Source organism: Podarcis vaucheri, assembly GCF_965113315.1.
Source record: "Podarcis vaucheri genome assembly, chromosome: 8".
Lineage (NCBI taxonomy): Eukaryota > Metazoa > Chordata > Lepidosauria > Squamata > Lacertidae > Podarcis > Podarcis vaucheri.
Window position 1 is genome coordinate 17,988,228 of NC_138766.1, and position 19,232 is coordinate 18,007,459.

General features: G+C 43.2%; 1 long non-coding RNA gene across 3 annotated transcripts; it reads right to left on the reverse strand.

The window, feature by feature from the left end:
* Positions 1-3: 3 nt before the first annotated feature.
* Positions 4-14,077, reverse strand: LOC309538879. Of its 3 annotated transcripts, XR_014222441.1 has the most exons (4): positions 13,361-14,077; positions 1,332-1,492; positions 467-559; positions 4-212 (listed from the first exon to the last, which is right to left on the reverse strand). It is a non-coding gene; the product is annotated as an uncharacterized lncRNA (long non-coding RNA). The 3 variants fall into 3 exon arrangements; XR_014222440.1 differs by lacking the exon at positions 1,332-1,492; XR_014222442.1 differs by having other exon boundaries at positions 467-1,492.
* Between the last annotated feature and the right edge of the window lie 5,155 nt (positions 14,078-19,232).

Sequence of the window (19,232 nt, forward strand, 5' to 3'; positions counted from 1 at the left end):
TTGGGGCCATCACCTTTGCAACAAGGTGCTGCTCTTCCGTGGCCCTCACACCTTTGCACAAGCCTTCGTAGGTGGATGGTACATTCTCTATGAGCTGGCTGAAAGTCCAAGTGGCTGTTGAACTTCTTTCTAATTCTTTTCATGGAATATTATCTTCATCATAAGTCTTCAAGCCTTTGAGGAATTTCAGATCCCTTAGAACCCTTTCGGAGCTACCTGGAATTTTACACAAATATTTTATATATATGTGTGTGTGTGTGTGTGTGTGTGTGTGTCTGTGTGTGTGTGAGTCACAGAGTGGACATGGTCATCAATTAAAAAAGAAGAGCACATGAAGATTGTTCTAAGGCAGAAGGCATAGTCTTCTGTGTAGACCTGTGCCTTGAGGAGGACCCATGAATCCTAGGCTCGACTCTATCATGTGCCAGCCCTCCACCAGCCCTCCAATGCCTAAGCCAAATCCAACCTACCTCTGGAATCAAGAGTTGGTGAGGCCAACCATGGTCCGCACCACAGCGAATAGGAAAAGACCAAGGAGCCACAGAATGGACATGGTCATCTATTTAAAAAAGAAGAACAGACAAAGATTGTTCTTAGACAGAAGGCATAGTCAACAACTTGAGTAGGGATCAGTGAGCTCAGCCTGACAAACCACTTATTGGGCATTCATCTTGATTTGCTTGCTTATGCAGAAGTTAGATTATATCTGGACTTTAAGGAGCAAGCTGGATGACAGAGCACTTTAATCCACTTTAACTGCACCAACCTAAATTTCCAGTGTACACTTGAATCCCTCCCACAAAATACTAACAAGGAGGTGGCCAGAGAGAATGGCAGCTTACACAGACATGGGCTGGGCAGCTGTTGTGGCCCATCGTGGCAGGCTCTGACCCCCAGGAAGCAACACTGCGACAAGGTGGCTGGCAGCTGGGGAATTCCTATGTCAGCTGCTTGGATTGGCAGGCTTTCCCACCATCCATTTGTTTGAATTCTGGCAAATACAGCCAGGCTAAGTGGACGGGGCTTCACTCCGGTCTTGAATCCCTCCCACAGGCTGGCTGTTCCCAATCCCAGTTGGCTGAAAAACACCCCTCCTTTCCCACCTTATTCAGTAATGCTGTGGGTTTTGTATATTAATCTTTTGCTTCCTAGGATACTGGTGGTTTTATAATGGTTGCTGTTTTCGGAACCAGGAAGCCATTTGCCTGTAAACAGATTGGCCCCATTTTTGCCTAAGCCAAATCTAACCGACACCTGGAATCAATAATGTTGTGACCCAATTTTAAATCCCAGAATACTGTCCTGCCCAGTTTGTTCACCTAACAACTTACGTTTTTGCAGGGTCACTGCATCAACTGAAATGCCCCCTGTGCACCAGATAAGCTCAATGCAAACTTAATATTGGATTTGCCTTCCCCATAGCAATATCCACAGCTTTGGCAGAGAAGGCATTGCATGAAATCCTTTAAGTCCAACATCAGACTTATTTCGTCTATTAAAAAGAAAAGGAGCAGATAAAGAATGTCCTAGGACAGACTCTATCATGTGCCTGCCCTCCACCAGCCCTCTAATGCCTAAGCCAAATCCAACGTACACCTGGAATCAATAATGTTGTGGCCTAATTTTAAATCCCAGAACATTGCCCTGTCCAGTTTGTGCACCTAACAACTTCAGTTTTTGCAATGGTTTACCTTCACCTGGAGGTGCTGGAGGAGACTCTTGAAAGTCCCATGGACTGCAAGAAGATCAAATCTATCCATGCTTAAGGAAATCAGCCCTGAGTGCTCAGTGGAAGGACAGATCCTGAAGCTGAGACTCCAATACTTTGGCCACCTCATGAGAAGAGAAGACTCCCTGGAAAAGACCCTGATGTTGGGAAAGATGGAGGGCACAAGGAGAAGGGGACGACAGAGGGCGAGATGGTTGGATAGTGCTCTCGAAGCTACCAGCATGAGTTTGACCAAACTGCGGGAGTCAGTGGAAGACAGGAGTGCCTGGCGTGCTCTGGTCCATGAGGTCACGAAGAGTCGGACACAACTAAATGACTAAACAACAACAACCTTCACCTTTACCCAGAAGTGCAAGCTGGATTTCGAAGGGGCAGAGGAACCAGAGACCAAATTGCAAACATACGCTGGATAATGGAGAAAGCTAGAGAGTTCCAGAAAGACATCTACTTCTGTTTCATTGACTATGCAAAAGCCTTTGACTGTGTCGACCACAGCAAACTATGGCAAGTTCTTAAAGAAATGGGAGTGCCTGATCACATCATCTGTCTCCTGAGAAATCTCTATGTGGGACAAGAAGCTACAGTTAGAACTGGGTATGTTCTCGAAGCTACCAGCATGAGTTTGACCAAACTGCGGGAGGCAGTGGAAGACAGAAGTGCCTGGAGTGCTTTGGTCCATGGGGTCAGGAAGAGTCGGACACGACTAAATGACTAAACAACAACATATTGTAAAAACTGGGAAGTTTGTTACAGGTTAAAATCCATCCATGTATCCATTCCTTTATCCCACTTTAAAAAAAACAACAAAAAACTTTAAACAGCCTTCAGACTAAAAGCCCTCAGAGAACAAACAAACATAATGGGGTCCAGTATGTTCTAAATACTATTTTTTTATTGTATGAGCCTCAATTTAATGTCCAGAGACACCCTTGTTATGTGTCTTAATATACTTACGCAATTATTTATTTATTACTGTTTCACTGTATTTTATTCTTGTGAATTGCTTTGGGACATTACATTGCGGGAAGTGATTTGTACACTTAATAAATGAAGCTGAGAGGTAGTTCCATACTTGGTATTGTTTTGAGGAGACCTGCCAAGCCATAAAGTTCATCAGGTGGCCTTGGGCAAATCATGGCCTCTTGGACCAGTTCCTTTCACAGGCTTCTTTTGACTACAAGTAGAAACTGAGAAATTCATGAGCTCCTTGACATAACAGGATTGTAAATGGGAGAGTATGGGAGAGTAACTATGATTATTATTAATAATAATTTGTAGAACAAGCATGGGGAACCTTTAGCAGTCCAGATGATGCAGAACAACTAACAACACTAGCAGGGTTGCTGTAAGAAGACTTGTAACATTAATGTTTATTACCATTTTACATTTATTTAAAATATGTGGTAAAATGAAGGAGGGAAACGTAAACATACAAATGCTATGAGGTAAAATTGGAATTATGAAAACCATGAGGCGGGATGGACGGAAGTCAACAGCTCGTATGAGCAAATAATGAAAGAGTTTTATAAAGATGTAATTAATATTATAAAAAGGGGAAATTAATAAATATATTATTAAAAATAAATAAAAGATTGTAAAAAGAAAGGAAGAATACTGTAGACAATAAATCTTCTTGTAATTACCACCACTGCATGCTGTTTATATATGCCGGCAGCCTGCCAGCACACACATATGACCAGCTCGGGTCAACACTGTACAAAGTCTTGCTGCACTATTCAAATACAATGATTCCTGTCTTCATGTAATCCTCCCTGCTCTTTGCACGCCAATTTCGCCAGGCTACAGTCTAATCCATATTTATTTGTATAAATATTTATAAAAGAACGGGATTTCTAAATAAACATGCATAGGACTGGACTTTATAGCAGCTCTTTTTTTAAAAAAATGCTATTTACGGTATTACTTTTCGAACAGTTTCAACACAACACTACAAACAAAAAAAGAACAATACAAATACAATAAAAACACTACATACAAAACAAAACAAAAACAAACAAAAACAATTTAAAAACACCTCAAACATTTTCAATATCTTATCTTTCATTCGCTTATTTCCATCGACCTCCTCACACCTCCCTTTTTGTATTCTACTTCTATTAATTGTTTCAGCAATTCCTTTCCATCTTCCTCTGTTTTCTATCCTATAATTATCTTAACACATTCTTGCCTTATTTCTTCCTTTAATTTTCTATTAATCTATTTATACTTAATTCCTTATAACATTTCTACTAAAGCCATATAACTTCATTCCAACATTCTTCTAACATTCATTAATTTTACAATATTTCTATAAATAGTCTTTAAACTTTTTCCAGTCTTCTTCCCCCGACTCTTCTCCCTGGTCTCGGATCTTGCCAGTCATTTCCGCCAATTCCATATAGTCCATCAACTTCATCTGCCATTATCCAACACTTCAGTGCTTTCAAGAAGCAGCCATTCTCTCAGCCAGCAAAAAGCAGATGGTTCACAATAAAGTTTAGGGGTCTGGCAGGGCAAGTCCACCTCCTTCTTTGGCATCCGTCAATATCTTAAATTTTACTTGAGGCTTCCTGCCCTGCCAAACAAATCTAGAGATGTCCCTCTGCCACCTCCTGAAACAATCCATCCCATCCAAAGCTTGCAATGTTTGAACCAAAAGCAACATCCCCGACAACACAGCAACCCTCATCCCCACCACAGCAACTCGGCCCAACAATAACAACTTCAGATTTGTCCATATTTCCAAATCCCCCTTCTCTTCAATCCAATGTCCTTCACAGTTATCCTTGAATAAATTCACATTTATGTTTTGTTTTTGTTTTTTTAAACATTTTTATTAAAGTTTCACAGATTTTAAACAGACACAAAAACACAAACAAACACAACACAAATAACAAGTATAGTTTCAAATCCTTATTTTCTTAACATCTTTCCCTGACTTCCCCACACCTCCCCTTCTTGTATTCCAATTCCAATAGTTAGCTCAGCAAGTTCTTATCCCCAGCTATTACCTTATTATTATTATACTTAATTCATCTTAATTAACCAATTTTAACTTATAGACCTCAATTTAAACAACAATACTCATTCTTTACACCCTTTTCTAAGGTCAACCCAAGTTCCCTTCCACGAATTTCCCAATTTTTATAATAATTGCAAAACAAAATAACAAAAAAACAACAACAATAACATATAATTATACACCCTTTGGATTCCAAAACTCTCACCCCCCTTTCCCGGTTTCGATCCCCAAAAAATGTCCATCAGTCCATCAACTCTCAGCCTGGAGATCTCACGTCCGAGGCCCTCAAATCTCTCTCAGTCCCTCCCTGCCGGTTTTTTGGGTAGTCCTTTATATTAGACATCAGGTCTCAGAGAAGCTCTGTCCCGATAGGGTCTATGTTTCTTCCAACCAGACCTCCATATTCAAAAGTGGAGCCCAAACCTTGTTTCTTGTTGCTTTCAAGTCCAAATATCTCAAATGTCCCAAAAGCTCCAACTTTCGCCTTGATCAGATTTGTAATCCACAGATCTTCAGATCTCCCCATAGGGAGATCCCTCCATTCTTCATTCTCTAATTCAAACCAAGCTCTCATCATTCAGATCTTATTTTTCTTGGCATCTATCTTAACAGGCCTCTGGCTCTCCTTTGTCGTCTGCGGTATTCCAGCTCCTCCTTCCCACTCCTCTGAAACAGCACATATCTCTTCTTGTTCAGCTGCATAGGTTTCTTGATTCACGTCCTTGACACATTCAGCAAGTTTGTTTACTTTTAAATTCAAAGTTGTAGCATTTGTAGCCAGGACATCACTCTGACCTTGTAACTTTCCCAAGAGAAAAAAACATTCTATCCAGCTCAGCTTGTATTTTTCCACCTGCAGCCATTGTAATGTCTCAGAACCCCCTCTAGAGGGATTCTAGTTACTTAATATCTATTCTTCTTTACTTTCCACAGTTTAAAGTCAGATTATAACAAAAATAACCAGCAAAGATAACAAAACCCAAAATTTTTCCTTTCCAACTTTGACAGCTAATTTGACAGCTGTCAAACTCTTTATATCTCCTCAGCAGGCTCTCTCGCGGATCACTCCTGGGTCCCAGGGGGTTGCAGTTCAGTTCTTAAAATCAATTCTTATCCTCCAGCAAAGTTACTTATATTGCCAAATCTTTTGTCCCGTAAAGAGAAGGATGTTCTCTCAACTTTTGTTGTCAATTCTTGCTTTATCTACAGGAGGGGGAGAGAGACTTCCTTTGTGCACCTCCCCCAATCATGCCGAATTAAAAAAAAAAGATTTTAAAATCCAATTTCCGTACTACTCACGGGTTGTTACTTTTAAGGTCCAAATGTTCAAAGAGAGAAGTCAGCGCTTTCCGGCCATGGCTTGCGGCTTCGCTCTGTAGAAGAAGCGGTCTACTCACAGCACCATGCCACTCTCCGTCCCCCGCTCCGAAGCCTTTAAAAAGGCTTCTTCGCGGGTCGGGGAGGGCGCAAATGGTGCCCGCCGAGTCACCAAGTCCACAGGCTTCAGCGCCTGTGGTTTCTGAGGGTTCCCGCGTCGCCGCCGCGGCAAGACCCGTCTTCCACAGAGCCGATTCCCTCCGGAGCTCGGAGGGAATCCGCCATTAACCTTTCACACTAACCCGGAAGTCCTCTAAATTCACATTTCTGGAGGTCATACTAACCCTCAAATACCTCTCTTTCTCAACCGATGTTAGTCCTGTCTCCTCCTGAAAGTCTGTCAAGCTTTCCTTTTCCTCATGTAGGGCTCTGATCTTCAAATTCATCTGTTTCTCTTTAGGTTCAATCATAACAAATGTCAGCTTATGTTCATCAAGTTGTCCTTGTATGGATGGGACTCTCTCTCCAGTTGTATTGCTTTACATTCAGCAGCAAGGATTTTCTCCTTGACTTCATCCGCAGTTTGCCGTATCAGAGTAGATTCCCGTATCAATTTCTGGATGGTTTCTGTATTGGTATTCACCTTTTGTCCCAGATTATTTAAACTTTCTCCAATTAAGTCTATTTTAATATTTGCAGCATCCACTTTCACATTTATCACGTCTGTTTTCTTGTGAAGCTGTTCCAGCGAATCGTTTATTTTCACTAATACAACCGCTAAGGCCTCTTCTGTTGAGATTCCGTCTGTTTTTTCCTTTCCATTTGCCATAACACTTAAGAGCTTCAAGGTCAATCCCAGAATCTCACAATTTTTTATCTTGCAGCTGGAAAATTCCCCTAGCCCAGCTCCTGTAGAGCAACCAATTTCAAAAGCTTCCACTAGGGGAAAACAGTTTCTATTTGTATTAGTCAATACTGTCCTCTTTTAAACAATGTTCCAATAATCCAAAGTTAGGTTCAGTTTTCAGTTACTTTTGCTCCTTTTTTTTAAAAAAAAAACCAGCCGGAGACAGTAGAAACAATGTATTCTACTTCCGGGGTTGGCGTGATCCGGGAATGGCGGATTCCCTCCGAGCTCCGGAGGGAATCGGCTCAGCAGGGGACGGGTCTTTGCCGTGCCGGCGACACGGGGACCCTTAAAACCGCAGGCGCGGAAGCCTGCGGACTGAAGACTCGGTGGGTGCCTTAAGCGCCCCCCCCTGATTCGCGAAGAGCCTTTTTAAAGGCTGCGGAGTGGATACGGGGGGTGGCGCGGCACCGAGAGTCCATCGCTACCTCTGCTGAGCGAAGCCGCGAGCCATGACCGAAGAGCGCTGACTTCCTTCCTTGAAATTCGGCTGAAAAAACAACCCGTGAGTAAATTGGACTTGGATTTTAAGAAATTTATCCACTGAATTTGAGACGATCGGGGGATGCGATAAAGGGAAGTCCGCGCCCCCACTTTGTAGACGATCCAGAGCAACGATAAAAGAACTAAGCTGGAGTGCCTACCCTGTAAAGGGTGAGTTTTAAAAAAAAAGACAGTAACTTCTAAGATTTGGAAATTTTGGAAATTTTGAGCAGGAGAGAGGAGTGTTGGATGCTTTGTGTTTTGTTGTAAACAACCCCCCTCCCGGGCCCGGGAGCGTCCTGCTTTGGAGCTTGTTTAAGAAGTGCAGAGTTTGACAGCTGTCAAAGCTGTCAAACGGACTGTGAATAGTGGAAAAATTGCTACCTAAGTTACCTCTGGATTAAAAAGAGTTACAATTGAATTAAAATTGTTGGAAATAAAGAAACAATAACAAGACAAAGAACTGTTGGAGAAAAGAATACTAACTAACCAGATTCCCTCTAGGGGGAATTCTGTGGAATTACAATGGCTGTGGATGGAAAGATACTGGGAGAAATCGAAAGGATGTTTTATTTGGTTGGAAATTTACAAGAGCAGACTACGGCTATGAGTGAACAATTGATGACCTTGACTTCTGAAACAAGTAGCTCTGCTGAATGTAACAAGGACCTTAATGAGAAAGAATCCACAGCTGCAAAAGAAGAGGAGAAGACAAAACAAGAAAGAGAAGAAGTGATGTGTGAAAACACTGATCAGAAGCTGACGCCTATGGAATATAAACAAGGAGACTATTGGAGCAAACCTACCATAAATCTACGAAAGATGCAGAAGATGAAAGTGGAGGCCCTGGGAGTTTATGAAATTAAGGAATTTAAAATAAAGAAATATAATTGGGGCCTCCACATAGACTCTGACTTTGATTACCTCCAAGATTCAGGCCTTGTGGAAGTTCTTCAGCAGTTGTTGGCAAATATGGGAAGAGACTTTGGACTGACTGTGAAAGAACTCTTTCGAGACGTGATGACCGGCATAAAGGATTACCAACAAGACCGGCGGAGAGGGACTGAAAGAGACTTGAGAGCCTCGGACGTGAGGAACCCGGGCTAAAAACCGTTATTTTGGACATGTTTCTGGAAGGGACGCAAACCGGGGATGGGAGGGAGGGAAAAATCAAGTTTTAACAACACTCAAGATTATGTGATTTGGTTAATAAGATTATTATTCAAGATAAAATGGGAAATCGATGGAAGGGAACTGAGGTCCAACTTAGAAAAAAAATTAATTTTGTTTTCTTTTTTATATAAAGAACTAATATCAAGATGGATAAGAAAATGCTAAATTGCTGATATAAATTTGGGAATAGGGATGCAAGGGAGGGGGTGGGGGGAAGTCAACGACCAGGGTTAGAAAATAACATTTTTTGAAAGTATATATGTTTGCAGTTGTTGTTTGCTTTTTCTTTGTTTATTTGTTTGTTTTTGTGTTTGTCTATATAAAATGTGAAAACCCAATAAAAATTTTATATATATAAAAAAGAAACAATGTATTCTCTTGTTTAGCTACCTGTCAATGAACTTCTAAACGCTGTCAATGAACATTCCAAAAGACATCGATCCTGCTAGCAGCCCGTTTCCAGGGTCTGAGCGGCGGTATTTTAACTCTCTTGACTCTCTCCTACAGGCATATTCAGTCCACCACTCGCCCCTCTTCTTCTGTCTCCAAGGGGGGGGGGGGGTTAGTTCTTTGCCAATGGAGATTTAGTTTTTTTACAAAAGGCTTTCCAAGACTTCAGCTTGCAGGCTCATTGCTTTAGTTTATTTACAAAAGGGGAGGCGGACTTCCTGTATTGAACCTCCCTGTTTCGATGCCAAATTAAACGTTTAAAAATCCAATTCTCCCACTTCAGCTCTACTCACGGGTAATTACTTTAGAGTCAAATTGTCCACAGGAAAAAGTCAGTGCTCTCCGGCAACAGCTATGCGGCTTCGCTCCGTGGAAGAAGCAGACGATTCGAAGCACCGCGCCGCTCACCCCACGTCGCTCCGGATCCCCGAAACCGGGTTTCCCTGCGAGTAGGGGAGGCGCAAAAGGTGCCTGCCGAATCCCACGTTCACAGGCTTCTCCCGCCTGTGATTTTTACGGGTCTCTGCCTTCGCCATGGCGGTACAGACCCAAATTCCCATGGGGCAAATTCCTCCCGATCAGAGGAATTCCGCCATTGCCGGAGGCACCAACCTGGAAGTCCTTTTACAGCAGCTCTCCTATGCAAGACACTTATGCATACTTACTTTGTAGTACGTTCCACTGGACTCAATGGAACTTACTTCCATTTAATCATTCAGACAATAAGAGTGCAAAGGTTCATATGCTACAGATAATTTTTTAATAATATATTTACTTTGGATATTAATCTAGTTAAGTCACTATTTTAATATCTGTGTTTATGTGGCACATATGGCAATGTGCAATAGTAATTTTAAAGGATTAGCATCCAACAAATATTGCAACAGAGACATGGAAATGTGATATCAATTAACACATTCAGTGTGATTGCATGACAGATTTATGACTGAAATATGAGGGTAGTCTCAGGAGCAAAAGCAAGATGGAAACAGCAGTGTGTCTGTTTTTGAAGTCTAGGAAAAAATAAATCCCACATGGAAAATTTATTCTAAATATAATAAAAGTTTCAAGTCAACATAAACCTTATGTCAACTTTTCTTCAACTGAAAATCAAGATTGGGAAAATGCAGTTCGGATGAATTGAAGATGGTTGCATCAATCATTTTTGTTTAGTGGATATAGTGGGTCCAGTGTGCAGTGTCCAGAATTATTTGCAATGTGTATTTTAGGTATGGCTCAGCTGAATTTTTGTGAGTTTTAGTCACATGGTGTAGTCAATCATATGATCAGCTGACCCACTCAGGAACTTGATGGGTTTGGTCATTAATATCAGTGGAAATGTCTGCTTTGGACCAGGGTAGAATTCTATTTTTGCTAGACTTAACCTGCCAAGTAAGCTAGGAAGGAAAGATCAGTGTGGTAGCTTGGTTTCTGATACTGACGCGCAGCGTAAATTAATAATGCAGAGTTTTAAAGAATAAAAGCTTTACTTAGTTAAAATAAACTTCTTCATAAACAACATGGTTCCAAACAGTTTGACTGAGATCACATACTGACTCTGTTCACAACTGAGGCAAACAGACTCTCACTGACATCTTACAGAGAACACAAAAAGAAACTGGCTACTAAGTCACATGTTAGAATGACTCAACAGTTAGCAGTTAGGCCTGAATAACTTTAGTAGGCCCAAATGACTGTGCAGTCCCAGCACTTCCCAGCCTGGTTTGCTGCTTCTGCTCTCATGTGTGTTTGTCACATGACAGATAATGCCTAAGTGAGAACTGTAAGCAATATTGGGCAAGCCACACAGGTGTTGAGTTCTATGTATTTTAAAGTGGAGAAGCTATAACCAAATGGATACTGAAAACTTTTTCACAGTTATATTAGGAAGTTTCCCGAATGGACCTCAGACTAGATAGGGACAACCATAATTAAATAAAGTTATAATAATAATTGGAAACAGGTGGTGCTGTGGTCTAAAGCATAACTAGGGAAGGGAAGGAAGGAAAAATTTGATTAACTGCACATTTAAAGACAAGTATCTCTTGTGGGTTAAACCACAGAGCCTAGGACTTGCCGATCAGAAGGTCAGCAGTTCGAATCCCCACGGCAGAGTGAGCACCTGTTGCTCGGTCCCTGCTCCTGCCAACCTAGCAGCTCGAAAGCATGCCAGTCCAAGTAGATAAATAGGTACTGCTGTGGCAGGAGGGTAAATTGCGTTTCTGTGCACTCTGGTTTCCGTCACGGTGTCCCGCTGTGCCAGAAGAGGTTTGTTCATGCTTGCCACATGATCCAGAAAGCTGTCAGTGAACAAACTTCAGCTATCTTGACCTGAAAGCGAGATGAGCACTGCAACCCCATAGTCACCTTTGACTGGACTTAACAGTCCAGGGTTCTTTTACCTTTTATTTACCTATAATAATATTATTATTCTAATTTATTTATTATACCCTACCCATATGACTGGGTTACCCCAGCCACTCTGGGCAGCTTCCTACAAAATATAAAGGAACCAAACAAAACATTCAATATTTTGAAAAAGGGCTGACTTCAGATGTCTACAAAAAGTTTAACTTTTTGACATCTGACATCTAACGGGAGGGAGGCCAACAGGGCAGGCACGACTACTGAAAAGATTTTCTGCCTGGTTCCCCGTAACTTCACTTCTCTCACTGAGCGAACCACCAGAAGGCCCTCGGAGCTGGACCTCAGTGTCTGAGCTGAATGATGAGGGTGGAGATGCTCCTTTAGGTATACAGGGCCAAAGCCATTTAGGACTTGAAACACTTTGAAATGTGTTTGGAAATGTACTGCATAAGCCTCTCCTTCTCAAGGAGAGGAGGAGGAGGAGGAGAAGAAGAGTTTGGATTTGATATCCTGCTTCATCACTACCCGAAGGAGTCTCAAAGCGGCTAACATTCTCCTTTCCCTTCCTCCCCCACAACACACACTCTGTGAGGTGAGGTGGGGCTGAGAGACTTCACAGAAGTGTGACTGGCCCAAGGTCACCCAGCAGCTGCATGTGGAGGAGCAGAGACGTGAACCCGGTTCCCCAGATTACGAGTCTACCACTCTTAACCACTACACACACTGGAGTTGTGAGCGGGAGCCATTTCCCGTGTTGGGATGGGGCATTGCGCCCCCTGCCCAGCTGCTCCGGCTACTGCGCCACACCCCCAGGTGGCCAGCCCATCGGCTGGAGGCTTGGGGGCTGGGTTTAGCCACTCAAACGTGGCCTTGGCAGCGTTTCCCAGCCATTGTGCTGCTGCTTCTCGTTGGATCAAGACGTCGGCTTAAGACTTCCAGGAAGGACCTCCTTGACCACGTGCCAGCTGAGCAAGCGTTGAGGATCTTTAGCAGCTAGTTTGCTTTAGGCTAACTGGTCTGCAGAAGATTGCCCCATCAGTGCCAGTTGAGCCAGCAGGCTCCCGCTGCCTTGCGCCACCAGCTCTGAATGCAGCAACTGTTACCGAGAGGCTCAGGCTACAGTGTTGTGCAAAGCAGTGTGTGAGGTTTGGAGGAGGGGTGTGGGGTTGGCTGGCTGTATCCCTCCCCCCTTTCTAGTTTTTTTGGGCTTTGATCCTCCCCCCAGTCCTTTTAAAATTTTAAAGCATCCCCCCCATGTCCTTTTAAAAGCTCGTTGCTGTCCCTGCGCTGAGGATAGGTCCAAAAAAGGGGTTGCGTTCATTTTAAAACCCGCGGCTTTCGGCTCATGGCTTTGCCCCTCCATTATTAGAAGGTCTATCAGTGTTTGATAGTGAGCAGGGATTGTATGTGGAGAAGTAGTGTGTGCGCTGCCTCTTTCTTGCCCTCTTTCTTGCCCCCCTTTGCCTTGTTTCAGGACATTAAAAGGTAAAGGTACCCCTGCCCGAACGGGCCAGTCTTGACAGACTCTGGGGTTTGTGCGCCCATCTCACTCTATTGGCCGGGGGCCAGCGCTGTCCGGAGACACTTCCGGGTCACGTGGCCAGCGTGACAAAGCTGCATCTGGCGAGCCAGCGCAACACACGGAACGCCGTTTACCTTCCCGCTAGTAAGCGGTACCTATTTATCTACTTGCACCCGGGGGTGCTTTCGAACTGCTAGGTTGGCAGGCGCTGGGACCGAGCAGCGGGAGCGCACCCCGCCGCGGGGATTCGAACCGCCGACCTTTCGATCGGCAAGCCCTAGGCGCTGAGGCTTTAACCCACAGCGCCACCCGCGTCAGGACATTACATCCCCCCCAACACCACCTTTGTCTGCTGTGGGGTTTGTGTCATTAGCTGGGTTTGTTCCTTACCCGGTCCCTGTAGCACCCGGCTTTAAAATTCAAATTGCCCCTTGCCGTTTCCCCAACTGCCTTTAGTGGCTGGGGTTGCTAGGGCGACGAGTGGCCGCCCTTCTAAGGCGCCACGTGCTCAGTGCTGATCTTATCCTCTGGCAGTATTAGGTTCTCTTTTTCAACCTTTCCCTTTGTGTTTCGGTTGCCTTGGGGACCGTGCGGGCTGCTATAATTTCCCCCTGACTCCTGAGTTAGTCTGGGGGCAGCCCCGCTTGGCAGCGGCTCTGCTGGGTGCAAAAAACGGTTGAACTAAGGCTGTACATCTTTGGTCAGTATCCACTCCAAATTGGCACCGGCCACTTTGTTTTTCGCCTACCTCGTAGCAAATCATCACAACTTTTGGGTATTGGCGGTTAGGCATTGGAATATGGTTGTGTGTTGGAGGGCAGGGTGTGGCCATCGCCTACCCCTCCATTTTATGGGTATTCCGGTAAAGGAATCCGGCGGTCGTGGATCCTGTCCGATGCCCTTACTGGTGGCTAGGGCCATGGCACGACCCCCGGTGACATCAGGGGGAGCTTTCAGTTGTATTTGCATCAACAGGCTCCTCCCACTGGTGGTTAACCCTTGATAGACTCACCCCTCCCTGAAGGGGTGGAGTCATGCTCTGTTGTTTTATCCAATGCCTAAGCCAATGCCTCTCACATGCTGTAATCAATAAAGTTGTGGCCTTTTTCAGCCCATTAACCTAATACAGTGGTGCCACGCAAGACGAAAAAAATCCGTTCTGTGATTCTCTTTGTCTAGCGGTTTTTTCGTCTTGCGAAGCAAGCCCATTGACGGATTAGCGGATTAGCGCTATTAGCGGCTTTTAGCGGCTTATCTGCTGATCGGATCAGCGGCTTAGAAAAAGGGGGGGAGGAAAAAAAACCAGCAGGAACTCGCAAGACATTGCCGTCTTGCGAAGCAAGCCCATAGGAAATTCGTTTTGCGAAGCACCTCCAAAAGGGAAAACTCTTTCGTCTAGCGAGTTTTCCGTCTTGTGAGGCATTCGTCTTGCGGGGCACCACTGTATACCATGTCCATGTGTCTTTCTTTTCCTCAAGCGGGTGGCGGGTCCTAGAATCACAATATGAAGTTATGTAGCCTTATGAGGCTTTGCCCTTGGGTGGGAAAAAATATTGCGCCCGGGAAAGGGAGTGGGAGTCAAACAGACACTCAAGGAATAGTTTCGGAGAAAAAGCTTTATTTCTACCATCCATGAACTGGTAGAAGGAGCAAGTGTGATAGTTCACAAAACAAGCACAAGTTCACAGCCATTTGCACAGAGTATATATTCCCCTTCCAGTTCCCTCCCCTTTCTCCTCCTCTTCAGGAGTCCTGCCCCATGTTGAGTTCCCCTGAGCATGAACAGAAATAGTCTTGGGACTATTGGAACTCTTGGCACCCTTCCCAGGAAAAGGGGAATGACAGCGGTTCAGCATAGCCAAAGATGTTGCAGGCTTGCTTTGAACAGAGCCTATTCATTAGCTTTTTGAAGCCTTCTTGTGCTGATAAAAGTAACGGTTTGCCCTTGCACAGCATCTTGTGAGAAAACAGAGGAAAACTTTAGCTGTGGATTTTTAGAAGACAAAAGGACTTTGGGACAGTTTTGAGGCCTAGGTTGGGGGGGGGGTGACTTTGGGCCTAGGCGGGGTCACCTGTCCTCACCTCCTTCAGTTATAGCTACAGAACATCTCAGTTTAGGGTTTGATTTGGTTTCTTTTTCTTCTTCTCCCACACAGGTCCAAAATTACAAAGAAGTAGCCCAATATCTTGTATTGAATGTGCAGGTATCTGCACATTTTCTAAGTTGCTAAACAAGTTTTGAACTTGCCTTAGGATCTTTGGGGTGAAGTACTTATTTGTGCATTCAACCTGCAGCCGGCAGAGTCATTAAAATGCTAGTGAACGACAACTTTAAATGCAGTGGTTAGCTTAAACAAGGTGACACTGAAGTCTTTTATTTTTATACATTATAATTTTGTCTGCCAAGACAATTTTAGCTTTTTAACCTGCATCACACTGTGTCATCTTCAGGCTCCAGATGACATCCCCAGTGAAAAATCAAGTGCAGGTTGTGAAATGTCTTTTTCTTTGACTCACGGTGCCTATTCTTTGGGTAAGTTTACATGTTAATATCAAGCCTAGGCCATTGTTGGATACCTAAGTGGTAAAGTGAATTATTTTGAAACAGAAGGTTCCCAGGTAAGTCCCTAGCTTCCCAGGTTAATCAAGCAGCAGGTGTTGTGAATAGGGATAGGCAAATTTGTCAATTTGGGGTTCTCATTTTTTCATTTTTTTCTAATCTTAAATTTAGGTCCACACATTTCTGCAAAAAATGTAATTAAATAAGAATCTTTGTGAAATTTTGTCAGAATTTTGCTGTGGATTTCTCTTAGTAAACACATTTTAATATGCACAATTTTGCAAGCTATTTTAACTAATATATGCCTTTTGATACATGTTTCCCTTAATAGAGGCATTAGAAATGCAGACCCCCCAATTGTCCATATTTTCCAGGAACATCCCTATTTTAGAGAAGCTGTCCCGGTTTCTGATTTGACCCCGGAATGTCCCACTTTTCCTTAGGATGTCCCTATTTTCACTGGAGAAATGTTGGAGGGTATGGAATTATCCGACCCCCAAAGCCATCTGAAGGCAATCCTGTGCAGGGAAGATTTTTTAAAATGTTTAATGCTTTATTATGTTTTTATATATGTTGGAAGCTGCCCAGAGCAAACCCAATCAGGTGTGTGGGTATAAGTAATAAAATTATTATGAAATGGGATGTCCCTATTTTCACCCGAGAAATGTTGGAGGGTATGGAAATGCTAATGATTAAGCAGTATACATGTGTCTTAAACAAAATAATTGTGTACATCTTGTTTGGTTGGAAAACTGCACCACCAGAGAAGTGTGAATTTTAAAGGATAGCTCTGTTTCAGTTTGTATGTTGTTTCAGGAAGTCCACAAGAGATACTTGTCTTTAAATGTGAAGTTAATCAAATTTTCCCTTCCTTCCCCTCCCTAGTTGTGAAAGACATTTCCCTGAGACTCTGGTGATCTGCTGCCTGTTAGAATAGAGAACACAGGACTAGACAGACAAATAGTCAGTATAAGGCAGCTTTTATGTTCTTTCGGTGCAAACGTCCTGCAAAGTTGAGCTTCTATTGGTTATTAGGTCAGCTGCCTGAAGCATGCTGCTTTCAAAGCAACCAATGAAATTAGCAAATATTTGTAGTCATTCTAGTTAGTCTTGGCCGCTATTGGTGCCCACCCTGTGGAATGCCCTCCCATCAGATGTCAAGGAGATGAGTAACTATATAACCTTTAGAAGACATCTGAAGGCAGCCCTATAGTGGGAAACTTTTTAATTTTTAATGCTTTATTATGTTTTTATATACGTTGGCTGGGACAACTCAGTCAGATGGGTTGGGTACAAATTTTTGCAGGTTTAGGTGCATATTGACAACAGCAAAAGTTTGTCTGGTTTCCAGTCAGGTTCCTATAGGAGGGGAAAAAATAGGCTTGGCAGATTATTGTTTGTTCAAATTTTAATGAAAATGCTAATGCTGCTGCCAGACCTAATTGTTTAGCTGGAAAGGGCAAACATGATTTACATTAATTTGAACACCTTAATAACTAATTAAAATTATAGCCTCGTAGCCTTGCTCTCAGACATCCTTGCACTTTTACATAGCAACAAAGTATTGCTAATCACTCTCTCATGTGAAATTTTGGTTTGATTTATTGACACTTTAAGGCCATCTTGCAATTTGAACCTAATCAAACTTAACTGCAGATTTTGCACTCCGTGTGGCTCAGGGCTTTTATTCAACAGCTTACCTCTAAATATTGCTTGTCAAGCAGGATTTTCTCTACTGCTTTGCTCTGAGCAGTTTATCTTGGGCCAATTTTGCCTAGTGCATTAGTCAAGGATTTTACAGATTTAATTCTCATCTGTTAAAGATAAGGGGGAAACCCTTGAAGAAGAAACAAAAAACCATTATGACTGAATAATGCTCTGTAGTGCAAAATGAGTAATTTTATAATTTACCTGCCCCTGCCCCTTAGCAGATAGTTTTAATCTAAATATCAGAAAATTAAAAAGCAAGAAATTTCAGGGCTAGCCTTCCACAGGGTTAATTCTCCTGTGAACACTGGAGACACTTAGTGGGATTTTTTCTGTCATATGATTACTTACAAATATACGAACTGAGCACTGGAGAGCAGGCAAACATCCAGCCACACTGCAGACTTTAAAAACAGCTCCAGTTATCCAAAAACAACTGGCATGCCCTTCAAGCCTCGTAGGGCTTCTCCTTGCCAGCTATCTACAAAACTCCGACTCTTTGCTCCTTTACTAGCTACATTTTAATTTTCCCACATACTGCTTCTTGAGCATCTGTCCAAGAAGCAAGTGAGATGTTTACATCAAACAGGAGCTATGCAACAAGTGCATTTAGCCAACAAAGTATACAAGAGCTTTGGGATGTTGAAAATCCAAAAAGGATGCCTGTAGCAGGACCTTTGGAAACAAACTAAAATAGGCCAATGTGGTAAAAAAATAGCACTTATCATCATGCAAAAGGCTGGGCTGGATGAATCCCAAGCCAGAATTAAGATTGCGGGAAGAAATATCAACAACCTCAGATATGCAGATGACACAACCTTATGGCAGAAAGTGAGGAGGAATTAAAGAACCTTTTAATGAGGGTGAAAGAGGAGAGCACAAAATATGGTCTGAAGCTCAACATCAAAAAAAATGAAGATCATGGCCACTGGTCCCATCACCTCCAGGCAAATAGAAGGAGAAGAAATGGAGGCAGTGAGAGATTTTACTTTCTTGGACTCCATGATCACTGCAGATGGTGACAGCAGTCACGAAATTAAAAGACGCCTGCTTCTTGGGAGAAAAGCAATGACAAACCTAGATAGCATCTTAAAAAGCAGAGACATCACCTTGCTGACAAAGGTCCATGTTGTTAAAGCTATGGTTTTCCCAGTAGTGATGTATGGAAGTGAGAGCTGGACCATAAAGAAGGCTGATCGCTGAAGAATTGATGCTTTTGAATTATGGTGCTGGAGGAGACTCTTTAGAGTCCCATGGACTGCAAGAAGATCAAAGCTATCCATTCTGAAGGAAATCAGCCCTGAGTGCTCACTGGAAGGACAGATCGTGAAGCTGAGGCTCCAATACTTTGGCCACCTCATGAGAAGAGAAGACTCCCTGGAAAAGACCCTGATGTTGGGAAAGATTGAGGGCACAAGGAGAAGGGGACGACAGTGGATGAGATGGTTGGACAGTGTTCTCAAAGCTACGAACCTGAGTTTGACCAAGCTGTGGGAGGCAGTGGAAGACAGGAGTGCCTGGCGTGCTCTGATCCATGGGGTCACAAAGAGCTGGACACGACCAAACGACTAAACAACAACAGTGTCAGCACTTACTGTACATAGGATAATGTCAAGCATGGTGGGGTTTCTGCATAAGAAGTCCTTGCTTTGGGGGACAGGCCTGGACAATTTGTAGCCCCATTCCCAGCCAAACACATGCCACCTCACAAACCATGGTTTTGGAAACTCAGAGTATTTAACCTCCCCCCTTTTTTGCAGTCCCAGCCAGGCAACATAAAGTGGAGTCTGAATTCACCCCTTAATACATCCAAATGAGCTGCATTCACTTTAATGCAGACCTGGTTTAAGAACGGTGTGCAACTGAAGATCTTACCCATTATGCTTGCATGCACATATACTTCTCCATGGGTGCATGCAATTTGAAGACATGACCCCATGTGTCAGGGAGGAGGAAAGGTGGGAGCCCCTCCCCCTTTTCTGAACCTTCCCAAGG